We start from the raw sequence: 12,286 nt of genomic DNA on the forward strand, positions 1-12,286 counted from the left end.
GAATGAAATACCCGGACGTGTCTTCAGTGCAATATTCTTGAATTGTAATTGAAAATTTTTATCGAATTTTGCAATACTGCAATACAATCATTCATATTTGATATACAAAATAATACTGCACACGATATTCTCATTGACGACTTTCACCAATCATGATAAAGGATCGAATTTGTATTTGCCATAAAAAACACGACTGGTGCCACTTGTAAAGCATGGGATAGTGCGTGTACCTTTTCTGAGCATTTAACGTTATATTCCGGTTTCTGATGTGTCTTTGTCGTTGAGTTTATTCCATTCCAACCATTAGCATTTGATTTTGTCAGTTTTTATGCACTTCCCCTTATTGAATTGGCCTTGGAGTTCAATATTTTTGTTATACTTTTTTTCTATGTAGTGTTTTTATTTTCGTCTTTTCTCGTTCAGCATTTTTTTTCCTGTGTGTGTTTTTTTGTTGTTGTTGAAAATTTAACCCTTTTAAATATCCTATAATATTACTAGTCAATGCAATTCTAAACGATTTATTTGAAATAGCACACATATCATTACAGCTATACCATTACAGGAATTGTCAGTGATAAATTTAGCATACATCATATGTCCGTATAATTAACAAATTATTTATTAAAAGTGACATTTGAAAATGTTAAAACAAAGCTGTCGTAGAGAGTGTGTACCAAAATCGATATGCAGTTTTATTTTCAGTATTTGAACAAATATATTTTGGAATAAAGTAAGACTTGTGTTCCTTTGATGTATCCCTCGGTTAAATTTAACCTTAGGCTGTACCTTTGGTTTTTTTGGTCCCTGCTTGACATACATCTCATCAAGTATTCAATTTGAGTTAAAGATGGAATGATTTTCGTTGGAAAACCAGCGTTTTACTTTCATAATTCTTAATTTTAACGGAAATGCTGACTTTATCATCTTGAATACCATTCCATTGAGAAAAACGTACAAGCAGTTTGTGTTAGTTGCTACTAGAAAAATATGTTTATTCATTTTCTCATAGTTACATTATTACCCATACTTACAAGAAATACTAGTGAATAGAAATTAGAACGTCAAAATAAAACAAGTTGATATACGATTTTGTAACAAAAAAAGTACATTTATCTGGTGTAAAAATATCAAACTGTTTCAAGATCATTTTTATATGTGTAAAAAAGAGGCAGAAGATACCAAAGGAAAATCAAAAAATCATAAATCGAAGGAAAACAAACAATAACATGGCCAAAAAAAAAACAACAAAAAGAAAATCAAGTCTACAAAACACAGAAAACTATAGCCCGAGCTAAATAACGGCCTAACAAGTCCCGGGAGGGTATGCAGATCCGTTTTCTTTAGTGACATTCTTCATGGTGCTCATTTTGGTAATCAATGGAATTCGGTAATGGCACGGGATGGTGGCTATGAAAAATGGAACAAATCCAAAGTAATATGGGACATATATATTCCATAAGGTTACAAGAGCGCTATTATTGGTTTACCTTTTACCAAACCCCAAGATGGTACTAAGAATAGAATCTTGTACGACTTTTGATTGGATAATACAGGATTGGAATTACTTTTAATCGAAAGCTTATCCAATTAGGTTTTAAAAATCCAGAAAATCAAATTCACATTTTACAAAGTATAGAAAATATATTCAATATCTGCACGTTGGCCTTTAAAAATCTGCCATTTTCATTAAGCGGAAAAAATAGCCGATGTTTTTCAACTGCATTTTAGTCAATTTTTACCGCATGACCATATATATTTTTTTGGTTGTTATGTAAAACTGACATTTCTAGTAACAGGAACTGCTACCCATTTTTCCTAATTTGTGTAGTCTTCAAGAAATAAAACATGGAACACCACAGGTACCCTATGGGAAATGCATTACGAATAATTGCGCTCTTGTAACCATAATGGTCAATATTATCATGATGGCGTACGAAAAACCTGCAAATGGATAACTTCAATGTTACCATTTGGAATCCTTGTTTAAATTACTTTTTTGTAAGTCACATTATTAGAGAAATCATCTTACCGCATTGTTTTACCTTATTTTAACTTTATTTTCTATTGTTCATAAATCTTCAGTGTTTCTATATAAAATTTGCTTTTGTTCTCGGTGTTGTTAAACAATCGTAACAGTTAGATAATTCACATGTACCGATTGTTTCGTATTAAGTGATGTCTATGGATTAGACATGAGACATGTATCAATCCGCTATTGAAAGATGCTTATCACTGGAAATGAGGCATCAATGTATTGTAACAAGCAAGAGTAAAACGACGGGTGTCACAAGTGGGACAGGAACCCCCGATTTGTGGTCAGGTTCGTGTGGCTCAATCTTTAGTTTTTGTATAGTTTTTTGTTATTGGTGTTTTTCTTTTCGTCATTTTTCTAATTAGCTATGATGGTATGATTTTATTGGACACGATATTTTTGGTTGAACCTTTAGTATCTTCTCTCTTTCTATTACTGAATGTGGAAGCTATGGTATTTACTCAATGTCTTAACTTTAGACCGTTCAAGTCATGAATTGTTATCGTTTAAAGTTTCAGCTAAAGCCTTCCAGGCAAAGTTGACCTTATTCGGCTATTTTTCGGTCCCTTTTACTATATAGCTCTTCGTGTGTTAAGGTCTTGTAAATCCATTTTTTTCAAATGTGAAGGCAAGTCCAGAAAATGCGCTTCAGACGTACGACATTAATATAAAGTGTTGTTAGATGCAGTAACTTTCAGAAAATGAGCATGAATGAAAAGTCCTCTTTTGGGTTTTAGAATTCGCACATTGCACGATTAGATTTTGCTTAGTCTTCTTGTTATGTCAGAAGGTTTAACACGTTCTGGTATAGTGTATCTAGGTCAAGACACATTACATGTGTAACATATACACAACTATATATAAGCCCAGTTAAAATTTAGCATTATTAACTAACATTTTCATTGCATTGCAAATCATATTTGATTATTTATCGTTACCATTCAAATATTACGATTTGCTGAGATCAGGGTGGTTTCGGAACTTTCCTGGTGTAACTGAATAGCACTCAGAAAACTTTGGAGCGTAAATATTAATATGAAAAAAACACAAGTTGGTGAACATCCAATTAAATGTAAATCATAAATACAGATGTATTTTTATAGTAATTCTTGTGAATGTATATTATGCGTTGACATGCGTACTAAATGTTAATTTAATCAATGAAATGTCTCTCTTATCTCTCGGTCATGGAGTCCCTTCACATCTTTCTTTAAATATTTATTTATTTGATTTTTACTTGCTGTTGTAAAAGTTCTCATATTCTAAAATGTTCTTGGTCTTACGATTCTTAAGTCACATTCTGTGGAATATACTTCATCATAAGTGGAAACGTTCTCTGTTGCGTTGTCATTTGTTGTTGTGTCATGTTGTTGTCTCATTAACAGTTTTGCATCCTCCTTGTCTGGATATATGTAATTTTCCTGAAGGTCAAGATATATTGGAACGTTATTCATCTCGTCTAATTTTGTTTCACAAAGTTTTCCTACTTGTTCATAGTCGCTTGTGTCAATTTGTTCATAGTCACTGTCCCCATTTCCTTCTGTTGTTAGATCAACTTCCGATAGTGCTTCTTCACTAATAAAATCGATTTCGTGAACGGTTTCATAGCTGTTTTCGTTAACAGTTCCATAACTATTTTGGCAGCTTTTAACATCTATGTTTTCTTTTTGTGGAATGTTGTTTTCAATTTTCGGGGTATCAAATGTTCCCTTTTCTCGTCGTTTATAATACGCATAAAAACATACCATAATAAAAACAACTATTAAGACGTTGAAGATGGTCGGTATTATCCACCAATTCAGAAGGTATTTGTGGTCATCCAAACCTATACAAATTATAAATATAAAAGAATCTCACATTGGTCTATTTGCATATCGATTTTTTCAAGATAAATTGATCAAGTTTCTGTATACGTTTAGTCCAGAAGAATCTAGTTGATAGTACCTTTTTTTCATTTCCTGGTATTGGTATGCAATAAAGTGTGTTATATTGATCAGTGATAGACGAGGTAAAATAATATAATGATATTACTTGCACAATTTTTATAAGTGAAATTCATGAGATGTGTAGTGAACGAAACCTCACATGAAGATTGCACATATGGGGAAGTTCGCACCTGCTTTTATGAAATTGTTTGAGGATTTTTCCGCATTTTTCCAGACTTGGTTGCTGTGTATCATATTTGGGTTTCGTTCATTGTTTTGTCCATAAATCAGGCCGTTGGGTTCTCGTTTGAATTGTTTTACATTTATCATTTTGAGGCCTTTTATAGCTGACTATGCGGTATGGGTTTTGCTCGTTGCTGAAGGCCGTACTGTGACCTATTTTTGTTAACTTCCTAGTCATTTGGTTTCTGAAGGATAGTTGTCTCATTTGCAATCATGCCGCATCTTCTTATTTTTAGAGGTATTCCCGTAATAGTGTGGACAACCGAAGTACTTTTGTTGTTAATAATACTGAATCATTTACCTTTAACTTGTTTGTCATCGGCTATCGATAACAATGATTTCACGCTCACTCAGTCTGTCAGAGGCCCTCCAGTGGGGATTTAAATAAACACTTGTTACACATTTCGATACATAAAATGAAACTCTTTTCACAAAACTTTAATGGAATTTGTTTGAAATATTTTTTATATCAGCACACACAACAGTTTCATTTTAAAGAATAGTAAATGTGTCGAGCTAATATAAGATAATCGAAAAAATAATTTACACATTTGGATTTTCATTGTAAAAAAGTCGATGGGGTTAATTCACAAAATATCTTAAGAGAAAAAATACTCCCACGTTGTGATCCCCATTTAAGAGTAACCTACCATTTATTCAGTGCATAGGATTTGTTTGTGAAAAGAGTTCCGGACGATGAAAAAAAAAACATTTTTTTAACTGGATATTTTTCACATGGATCATCGTTTGAATCATTCAGTCAATTGCCTCTGTTCATGTATATATTTATATGTATATCTAATCAATTAAAAGACTTTTCTGTTTTTACAATGCTTTTATGTAAAGGGGAAACTGTGTGTGATCCTTTTTGTCTCTTTGACCAAAGACAGTTAGTCATAAACTAAATGGCAGTACTCGTCGACATATCATTCTTGTATCTCACGAATTTGTGTCTTTTACTTACAAAACTTATTTTATTGTTGAAGAATGAATGTTGCCCGTTTTTTAATAATTTTTTTTTTTTACGTTTGTTTGTGTCTCATTGACATACAACGGGTCCCCTTTTCTTCATATCTAAAAAAATACGAGATGACATCAATACCAATTCATGACACAAAATAACTGAGTTAAACTAACAGCAAAAGAAAGGAAAGGAAAAGCGCTTTCATGGTTGTACTCAATCTCGAAGTCACAATGTGGTCTTCGAAAAAATTGTTTAATAATTTTTGAATGTTCATAATTGGAAAAAGTAACGTTGTGTAAATTATAACAATTATTTCAATTTCAATCCATATTAAGCTGTTGCCTTTTTCCTTTTCGAGCAAATTTTGACCACATTTTAAGAATTAATTTCCTGCATGATACATTTATTATAATATGCACATTTTCATTGCGATCTTAAAAAGGACGAAGTTGATATATAAACTACCGTCAATTATTGTGTGTGTGTGTAAGTTGGGCCGTTTTAAAACAAAAATGAATTGATTCTAAAAAAAAATTGGAAAGGAACAAAAATACTTTGTTTCAGACAAAAGAGGAAAAAAACTAATTGATTTACATTCAAAGTTAGGGACGAAAAAAAATACGACACTAAGATTAAAAAAGTAATGTTCATGTATGTGGGCAGTACAGACGAACGTTCACCTAATTTAACACCAGTCAATGGGAGACTTGAGCGCGCCAAAAAATAGTCTCGTCCACACTGTTTTGAAAACGATACTTGGAATGAGATGAAAGCCAAAAAATCTCCGAAGATATGTAGAGTTCACAATATTGTCTTAAATATCTAACGTCAACCCTTAAATCGGTATGATGTCGAAAAGGTTGCTGTTGATTTAAAAACACATATCCAAATATCTGCCTTTAACAAAATTAAACCTTAGTAGACATAAGTAACCGCTGACAGGGGCAATCAAAACCTATCTTTAGAAGAGGAAACACAGAAAACAAGATAACCAAAGAAAAAAGGACGAAAAGACAAACAAAAGTCCACAAATCAATACACAGAGAACTAAAGATTGAGCACCACGAACCCCACCAAAATCCGACTGTAAATTAAGGTGCTCACGAATGCTCATCAGTTCCTGTTCTACTAGTGAAATCCCCCATGATAATCCTACTAACATCCAATGAGTAATAACTAGTGACAAGGCCAGTGAGCAATAAATAAATAATATTCAGCACAGTTCGCCAGCGAATGTCGTCCTGTGACAAATGTTTTTTTAAATGCTCCAGTATTGACTTTTATCGAAGGACATGGTTATATGAAATGTGCATTTATCTAGATTACTGGTCATATAAAGGCAATCATACATACAAATGGTGATATAAATGTTTGTGGACAACTTGCAAACCTATTACATTTTAATTTAGTTGGCACTAATTCATAATCTTCTAACATTACTCTTTATTATCTATAGTTGTTATGCCAAATATTTGCATCCTTGATATCCAATAATGAGATTGTACCACCAACATAATACGTGATCGGAAATGCCAGCGCACCATTTTCTATCACAAGAAATAGCTTTATAGCATAAATGTTTTAACTGAACGTTATTTGTTTTCCTATGTATCCATTGAATAATCTCGTGAAATAATGTGTTTGCAAGGTCTGACGTAAAATCAAAAATATGCGTTTGTTTGACGTTTACAATAAGTGCTAAAAAAGTTGTTAACCAAAAAACTGAAAAGCAGACAATAGAAAATGTGTTCTTCAATCTTTGGAAATTTCAATGTTTTTTTTCTCAATCCTTTAAATATAATTAATTAAACTGACTGTTGGAAATCAATCGCAAATCGAAGATCTCACGTTATCAATAATCTGGAAAACATACGTTAAAATAAATAATCAGAGAAAACACTGATGATTTTCCCCGACTTTGTACAGTCACGTGATAATGTGGGGAGTTGAAATTATTTTTGATTACTCGAGCATCATCTATCATCAATATGAAGCCTGGCTATGAAACATATTATGTTACCCACAACAATGACATGCTTGTATGTACTCACACTTTCATAACATTTTGAATGAAATTACAAATAGGATGTATCATGCATGCAGACATACTCCCAGTTAATTCATTTATCATATATGGACCAAAAATATATACATGTTTGTCATGTTAAACAAATAAACAAAGAACAAAGAAAGAAATACCAGGAATTCGAAATTCTGCTTGGCACATAACATCTCCAAAGTCATTTGTGACTTTTGCTCCATATTCGTCCAAGTCATCTTTTCCAATTCCAGAAATAATAAGCTGTAGTTTATACCCCTCAATTGGAACCTGGACACCATACAACATGGTCGTTGTATTAATGTAAGACATGTTTTCCGTTTGGTATTTATACGGGTTACTTCTTATTTGTTCAGTTGATTTATACCATTTAATATTACTTATAAAAGGAAAGCTGTGTACTTGTACTGTAACCTCAGCTGATCTATTCTTAACAGTAACAAAACTGTCTTTACATACTGGTATTCCTGTCAAAATACATTCACAAATTCCTGTCAAAATATATTCACAAAAAAATAGCATGAGCAACTCGTAATTTACGTATATTAAGTAGTTTTATAGCAGCAGGATTTGGAACTACATGAAATCCATATATATATATATATATATATATATATATATATATATATATATATATATATATTCATGTTCAATCCAGCCTACTCATGTGTTTATTTTCATTTGTTGAACGTAGTACATGAACATAACCCTATTAATTCCGTGCGTCCTACCGGAATCGGTATTGTTGCTATTTGTTGTAATGGTCAAAACAGGTTGACCAGGCAAATGACAAGTGAAATAAACATGAATGCCATGATGTTTGTTCGCGAGCAATAACATCTTTACGAAATTATTGATGGGTTTCAGTTGCGGAATAAACAAGATTTTCATAATTCTTTTATTCACTAAATACAGTTAAATTCCGTTTAAAATTCTTATATAGCAAAAAGCAGGATTGATAGGAAAGATTGTTTAGCCTCAGAAATTATAAAATAGTAAAATTCTCTGATCCTTTCAAAATGTTAGTTTTTATTGATAATTGAAAAGGCTTATATAATCTTTACACAACAGTACAAAATTGTAAGTGTTGGAATATTTGACACAAGAAACGGCCATTTTACACAGACTTTTTGGAACTTACCTTACCCAAAATAATATTTTACCCATATTAACATTTTTATATAAAACAATTTCAGCAAAACACATTTTTGGATAAGGTCTAATCTTAGATCCAAATTTAAATAACAAGCTCTCAAAATGAGACTATTTCAAAAGCAAAAAAGCTAAAAGTCTTAAGGCAAACATGTAAGAGAATTTTCAAAAATATCAATACTGAGTAATATCTGACATACTAAAGTACAAAGGACAAAACAGTCACATGTCATAGCTACTCCTACCATCACATGACAAAGATTAAAAGACAGGTCGAGGTATATTCAAAGTCATTATTTCCTGATGAACGAGGTCCTAACAAAATGGAAAAAACACGATATAAATTGCATGCGTCCGAAGCACTTTTCTGGATTTATCTTCATAGGGAACGATAAAGCTGAATATTTGAAAATCAGACAGTTGGAGAGCTATATAACCAAAAAAAGACCCTCCTTAAAATAATAGCCAAATCCATCTAAGCTCAACTTTACCTGAAGGAGTTGCAACCTCAGTTTCTTTATAATTTCATTTATAAATGGACAATTTAGGAAAGGTATGTTAAAAACCATGTCATTACCCATACAAATGGTTGTTTTTAAATATATATATATATATAAACTTATATGATTGCATAATTTACATAATATTTGATTTACCTTGTATATTCAGAAATATTATTTTCTTTATCTCGGTAATATGGCCATTTATCTCTTTCCATGCTGTACAAGTGTATGTTCCAAAATCTTCAGAACTGCAAGGTCCTACTTGAGCGGTTACTTTATTTCCAATAATGCTGGAGTTTACCTGCCGTATGACTTTGTCCTTTACACTGTGGATCCAGGGTAACAGTTTGTATGACAGATCACCGGTTAGTCGACACGATAACGTTTTTATGGCGTTGAATCTGCATACACGTTCATTGTCTATTTCTAGGACTGGAACTTCTAGATGGAATGAATGATTTTTGGCTGTGTAAAATGCATATAACACTTAATAAAGTTGGTGTGTTCGTAACGCTTTTCTGGATTTATCTTCATCAGGAATGCTCAAATACGAAAGTAGCCAATGATGAATAAATATTTGAGGACCCATATTACCATAAGGGCCTAACAAGAAAAGCCAAATCCAACTAAGATCAGCTTTGTCTGAGAGGGATGTAAATTAAGATAAATAGGGATAATGCGCTTCATATTTATAGTGTAATTTTAAAACAAATTAGTGTGATCCAATAATTAGAGCCAAAATCAATATGTTCTATTATTAAATTGAAATCATCAAAGGATACACTAAGAAGCAGGTCTCACTGAACAATTCAAAGTTTGGTTACTTTATTCGGCGAGGGAAGAACAAAAAATTTGCGAAAGCAAATTTACAGATCTAACATTGTTGGGCTGATGTTTAGACGATTTGTATATACAGAATGTACACAGCCATGTATCACAATCACTGCTGGTGATCCGATGGATAAATCTGTTGTATAGTTGTCACTGGTTCAGACGTACTTATATATATAACTACTCGTCTAAACATCAGCCCAACAATGTTAGATCTGTAAATTTGCTTTCGCAAATTTTTTGTTCTTCCCTCGTCGGGATTCGAAACTTTGTCACTGGTTCAGTCGTACTTATATATATATATATATATAATAACAAGTCTAAATTGAAAACAACGTTCAAACCTATGATTGCGTTGGATAAAAACCGTAATACGTGTGCATGCAAAACAAATTTCTTGTTAGAGGGGTCTAAATACAGCACAAACAACATTTTCCAAAAGACAAAAAAAGTGAAATATATATATATATATTCCAAATGTCTTCACCATAATCCCATCCTCTTTTCCTCGATTGTGGCGATTGATGCGACTTATCACCCAATTTGTACTTTCAATGATTAACATGAACGGTACAACTAGTGGAGCAGGATTTGCTTACCCTTCCGAAGCTTCTGAGATCACTCCCAGTTTTTGGAAGTGTTCGTGTTGCTCAGTCTTTACTTTGTGATGTAGGAGTTTTGTGGACTTGTTTGTCTTTTCGTCGAATTTCGTTTTTCTTTGCCACGATGTTGTCAGTTTCTCTTCAGCTTATGACTTGAATCTCCCTTTAGTATCTTCTGCATCTTTCTTCTTTTATTCGTATAAATGTATCCCAAATGTTTTGAAAGCCATGAAAAAAAAAGAATATAGGAAACTGTCTGAAACACGAAGCAACTGTGCTCTTCTTCTTGTCGACTTGTTCTTTTATTCATAAGAAACAGACTTCATACAGGAGGATCTCAGGAAGAATGAGAAAGACCTATCATCATCCTGTAACTTCCGCATATACAAATTATGATATCACGATATATAATTCAAAGTTTGGGGACTATGTTGCACGCATCTATACAATCAAACTTGAAAAAGAATACCACAAATACAGATAAATCTACCTCACATCTTCGTTTACATCGGGAAATTGACAACGAAGGCTGGTTGAGAGAAAAACCTCACGACAAAAGTAATCTTTCAATTTCGCCGAGAAACATTTCAGTGGCCCCTACATATGCAGTAATACTTATCATCAACATCTTAAATAATAATTATTTTTGGTTGAAAGTTCAAACAAAATTGAATGACAGAGAGACAAGTTTTAGATAAAATGCAGAACATAATTCTCTCCTGAATACTTTCAAGAAAAAAAGAAGTATTATTGATAGCCGAGTCATCGGCTAAGTATTCTGCGCTTCCGTATTGACAAGATTTATAACATACGTTTCTTTAATTTTCCGTTTATGAATTGAGATAAAGCTGATCTTTGATAAATTTAGCTGTTCGTTTTATACATGTCTCTTTTGGCCATATAGCTCTCCACATTTTCAGGTATTTATACACTATTGGCTTCAATTTTTAGGTTTGAGCATTCCCGGAGAATGTTAATCAAGAAAAGCGCTTAGGACGCACAAAATTATAGTAAATTATTATTTTCATTTTATTGTGTTTTTTTATATGGATATTTTTAATTCTATATTTTACAGGTAAATAGTTATTCTATACAATTGGTTTCATCATGTGACTAAAGGGAAACGAATTAGCGTTTATAAAATGCAATCCAACTAACCGTCTGAACTAACAAATATCCTATACAATGTACCTTTTTAAATCACAAAACAATGGTGGATAATTGTCCTTCACATGGGTACGGATCTAAATAGCTAACTCTCTTGGACAAATGTCAGTACCTTGCGGACAATTCATTATCGCCATATTCTAAACAAGCATCCGTACATTGAGGACGGTTCTTAATCGAAAGACTTAAGACAAGCATCTGTACCTTAAGAACGGTTCCTAATCGCCAGACTCTACACAAGTGTCCTTACCTTGATGACGGTTCATAATCGTAAGCTCTAGACAAGCGTCCATATCTTGAGGACGGTTTTTATTCGCCAGTCTATAAGCAAGCGTCGTACCTTGGGGACTTTACCTTGAAGACGGATCTTAATCGTCACTCTGTTCTAGCGTCGGTACTTTAAAGACAGTTCTTTGATCGGCTCTTGGCAAACGCCCGTTCCTTGAGGACGGTTCTTAATCACCATACTCTAAATAAGCATCCGTACCTTGAGTACGGCACTTAATCGCCAGAACTTAGACAAGCATCCGTACGTTAGGGACGCATCTTAATCGCCAGACTCTCGATACGCGTCTGAATCTTTCGAACGGATCTTAAAAGCGTCCGTACCTTGAGGTTTTTAATCGCCAGACTCTATACAAGCGTCCGTACCTTAAAAACAGTTCTTATCGCCAGACTCTATAAAAAGGTCAGTACCCTAAGGAGAGTTCATAATCGCCATACTCTTGAAAAGCGTCCGAACTTTGAAGATGATTCTGAATCTCGAAACTCTAAGACAATCACCCTTACCTTGATGACAATTCTTAAT

At 33.0% G+C, this 12,286-nt stretch overlaps 1 long non-coding RNA gene across 1 annotated transcript; it reads right to left on the bottom strand.

Moving 5' to 3' along the window:
- Positions 1–573: 573 nt before the first annotated feature.
- Positions 574–9,472, bottom strand: LOC127728741 (uncharacterized). Its single transcript, XR_007994348.1, has 3 exons — positions 9,032–9,472; positions 7,364–7,690; positions 574–3,857 (listed from the first exon to the last, which is right to left on the bottom strand). It is a non-coding gene; the product is annotated as an uncharacterized LOC127728741 (long non-coding RNA).
- Positions 9,473–12,286: the final 2,814 nt, after the last annotated feature.

This window comes from Mytilus californianus, unplaced genomic scaffold (assembly GCF_021869535.1).
Source record: "Mytilus californianus isolate M0D057914Y unplaced genomic scaffold, xbMytCali1.0.p SCAF_2, whole genome shotgun sequence".
NCBI classification, from domain to species: Eukaryota; Metazoa; Mollusca; class Bivalvia; order Mytilida; family Mytilidae; genus Mytilus; species Mytilus californianus.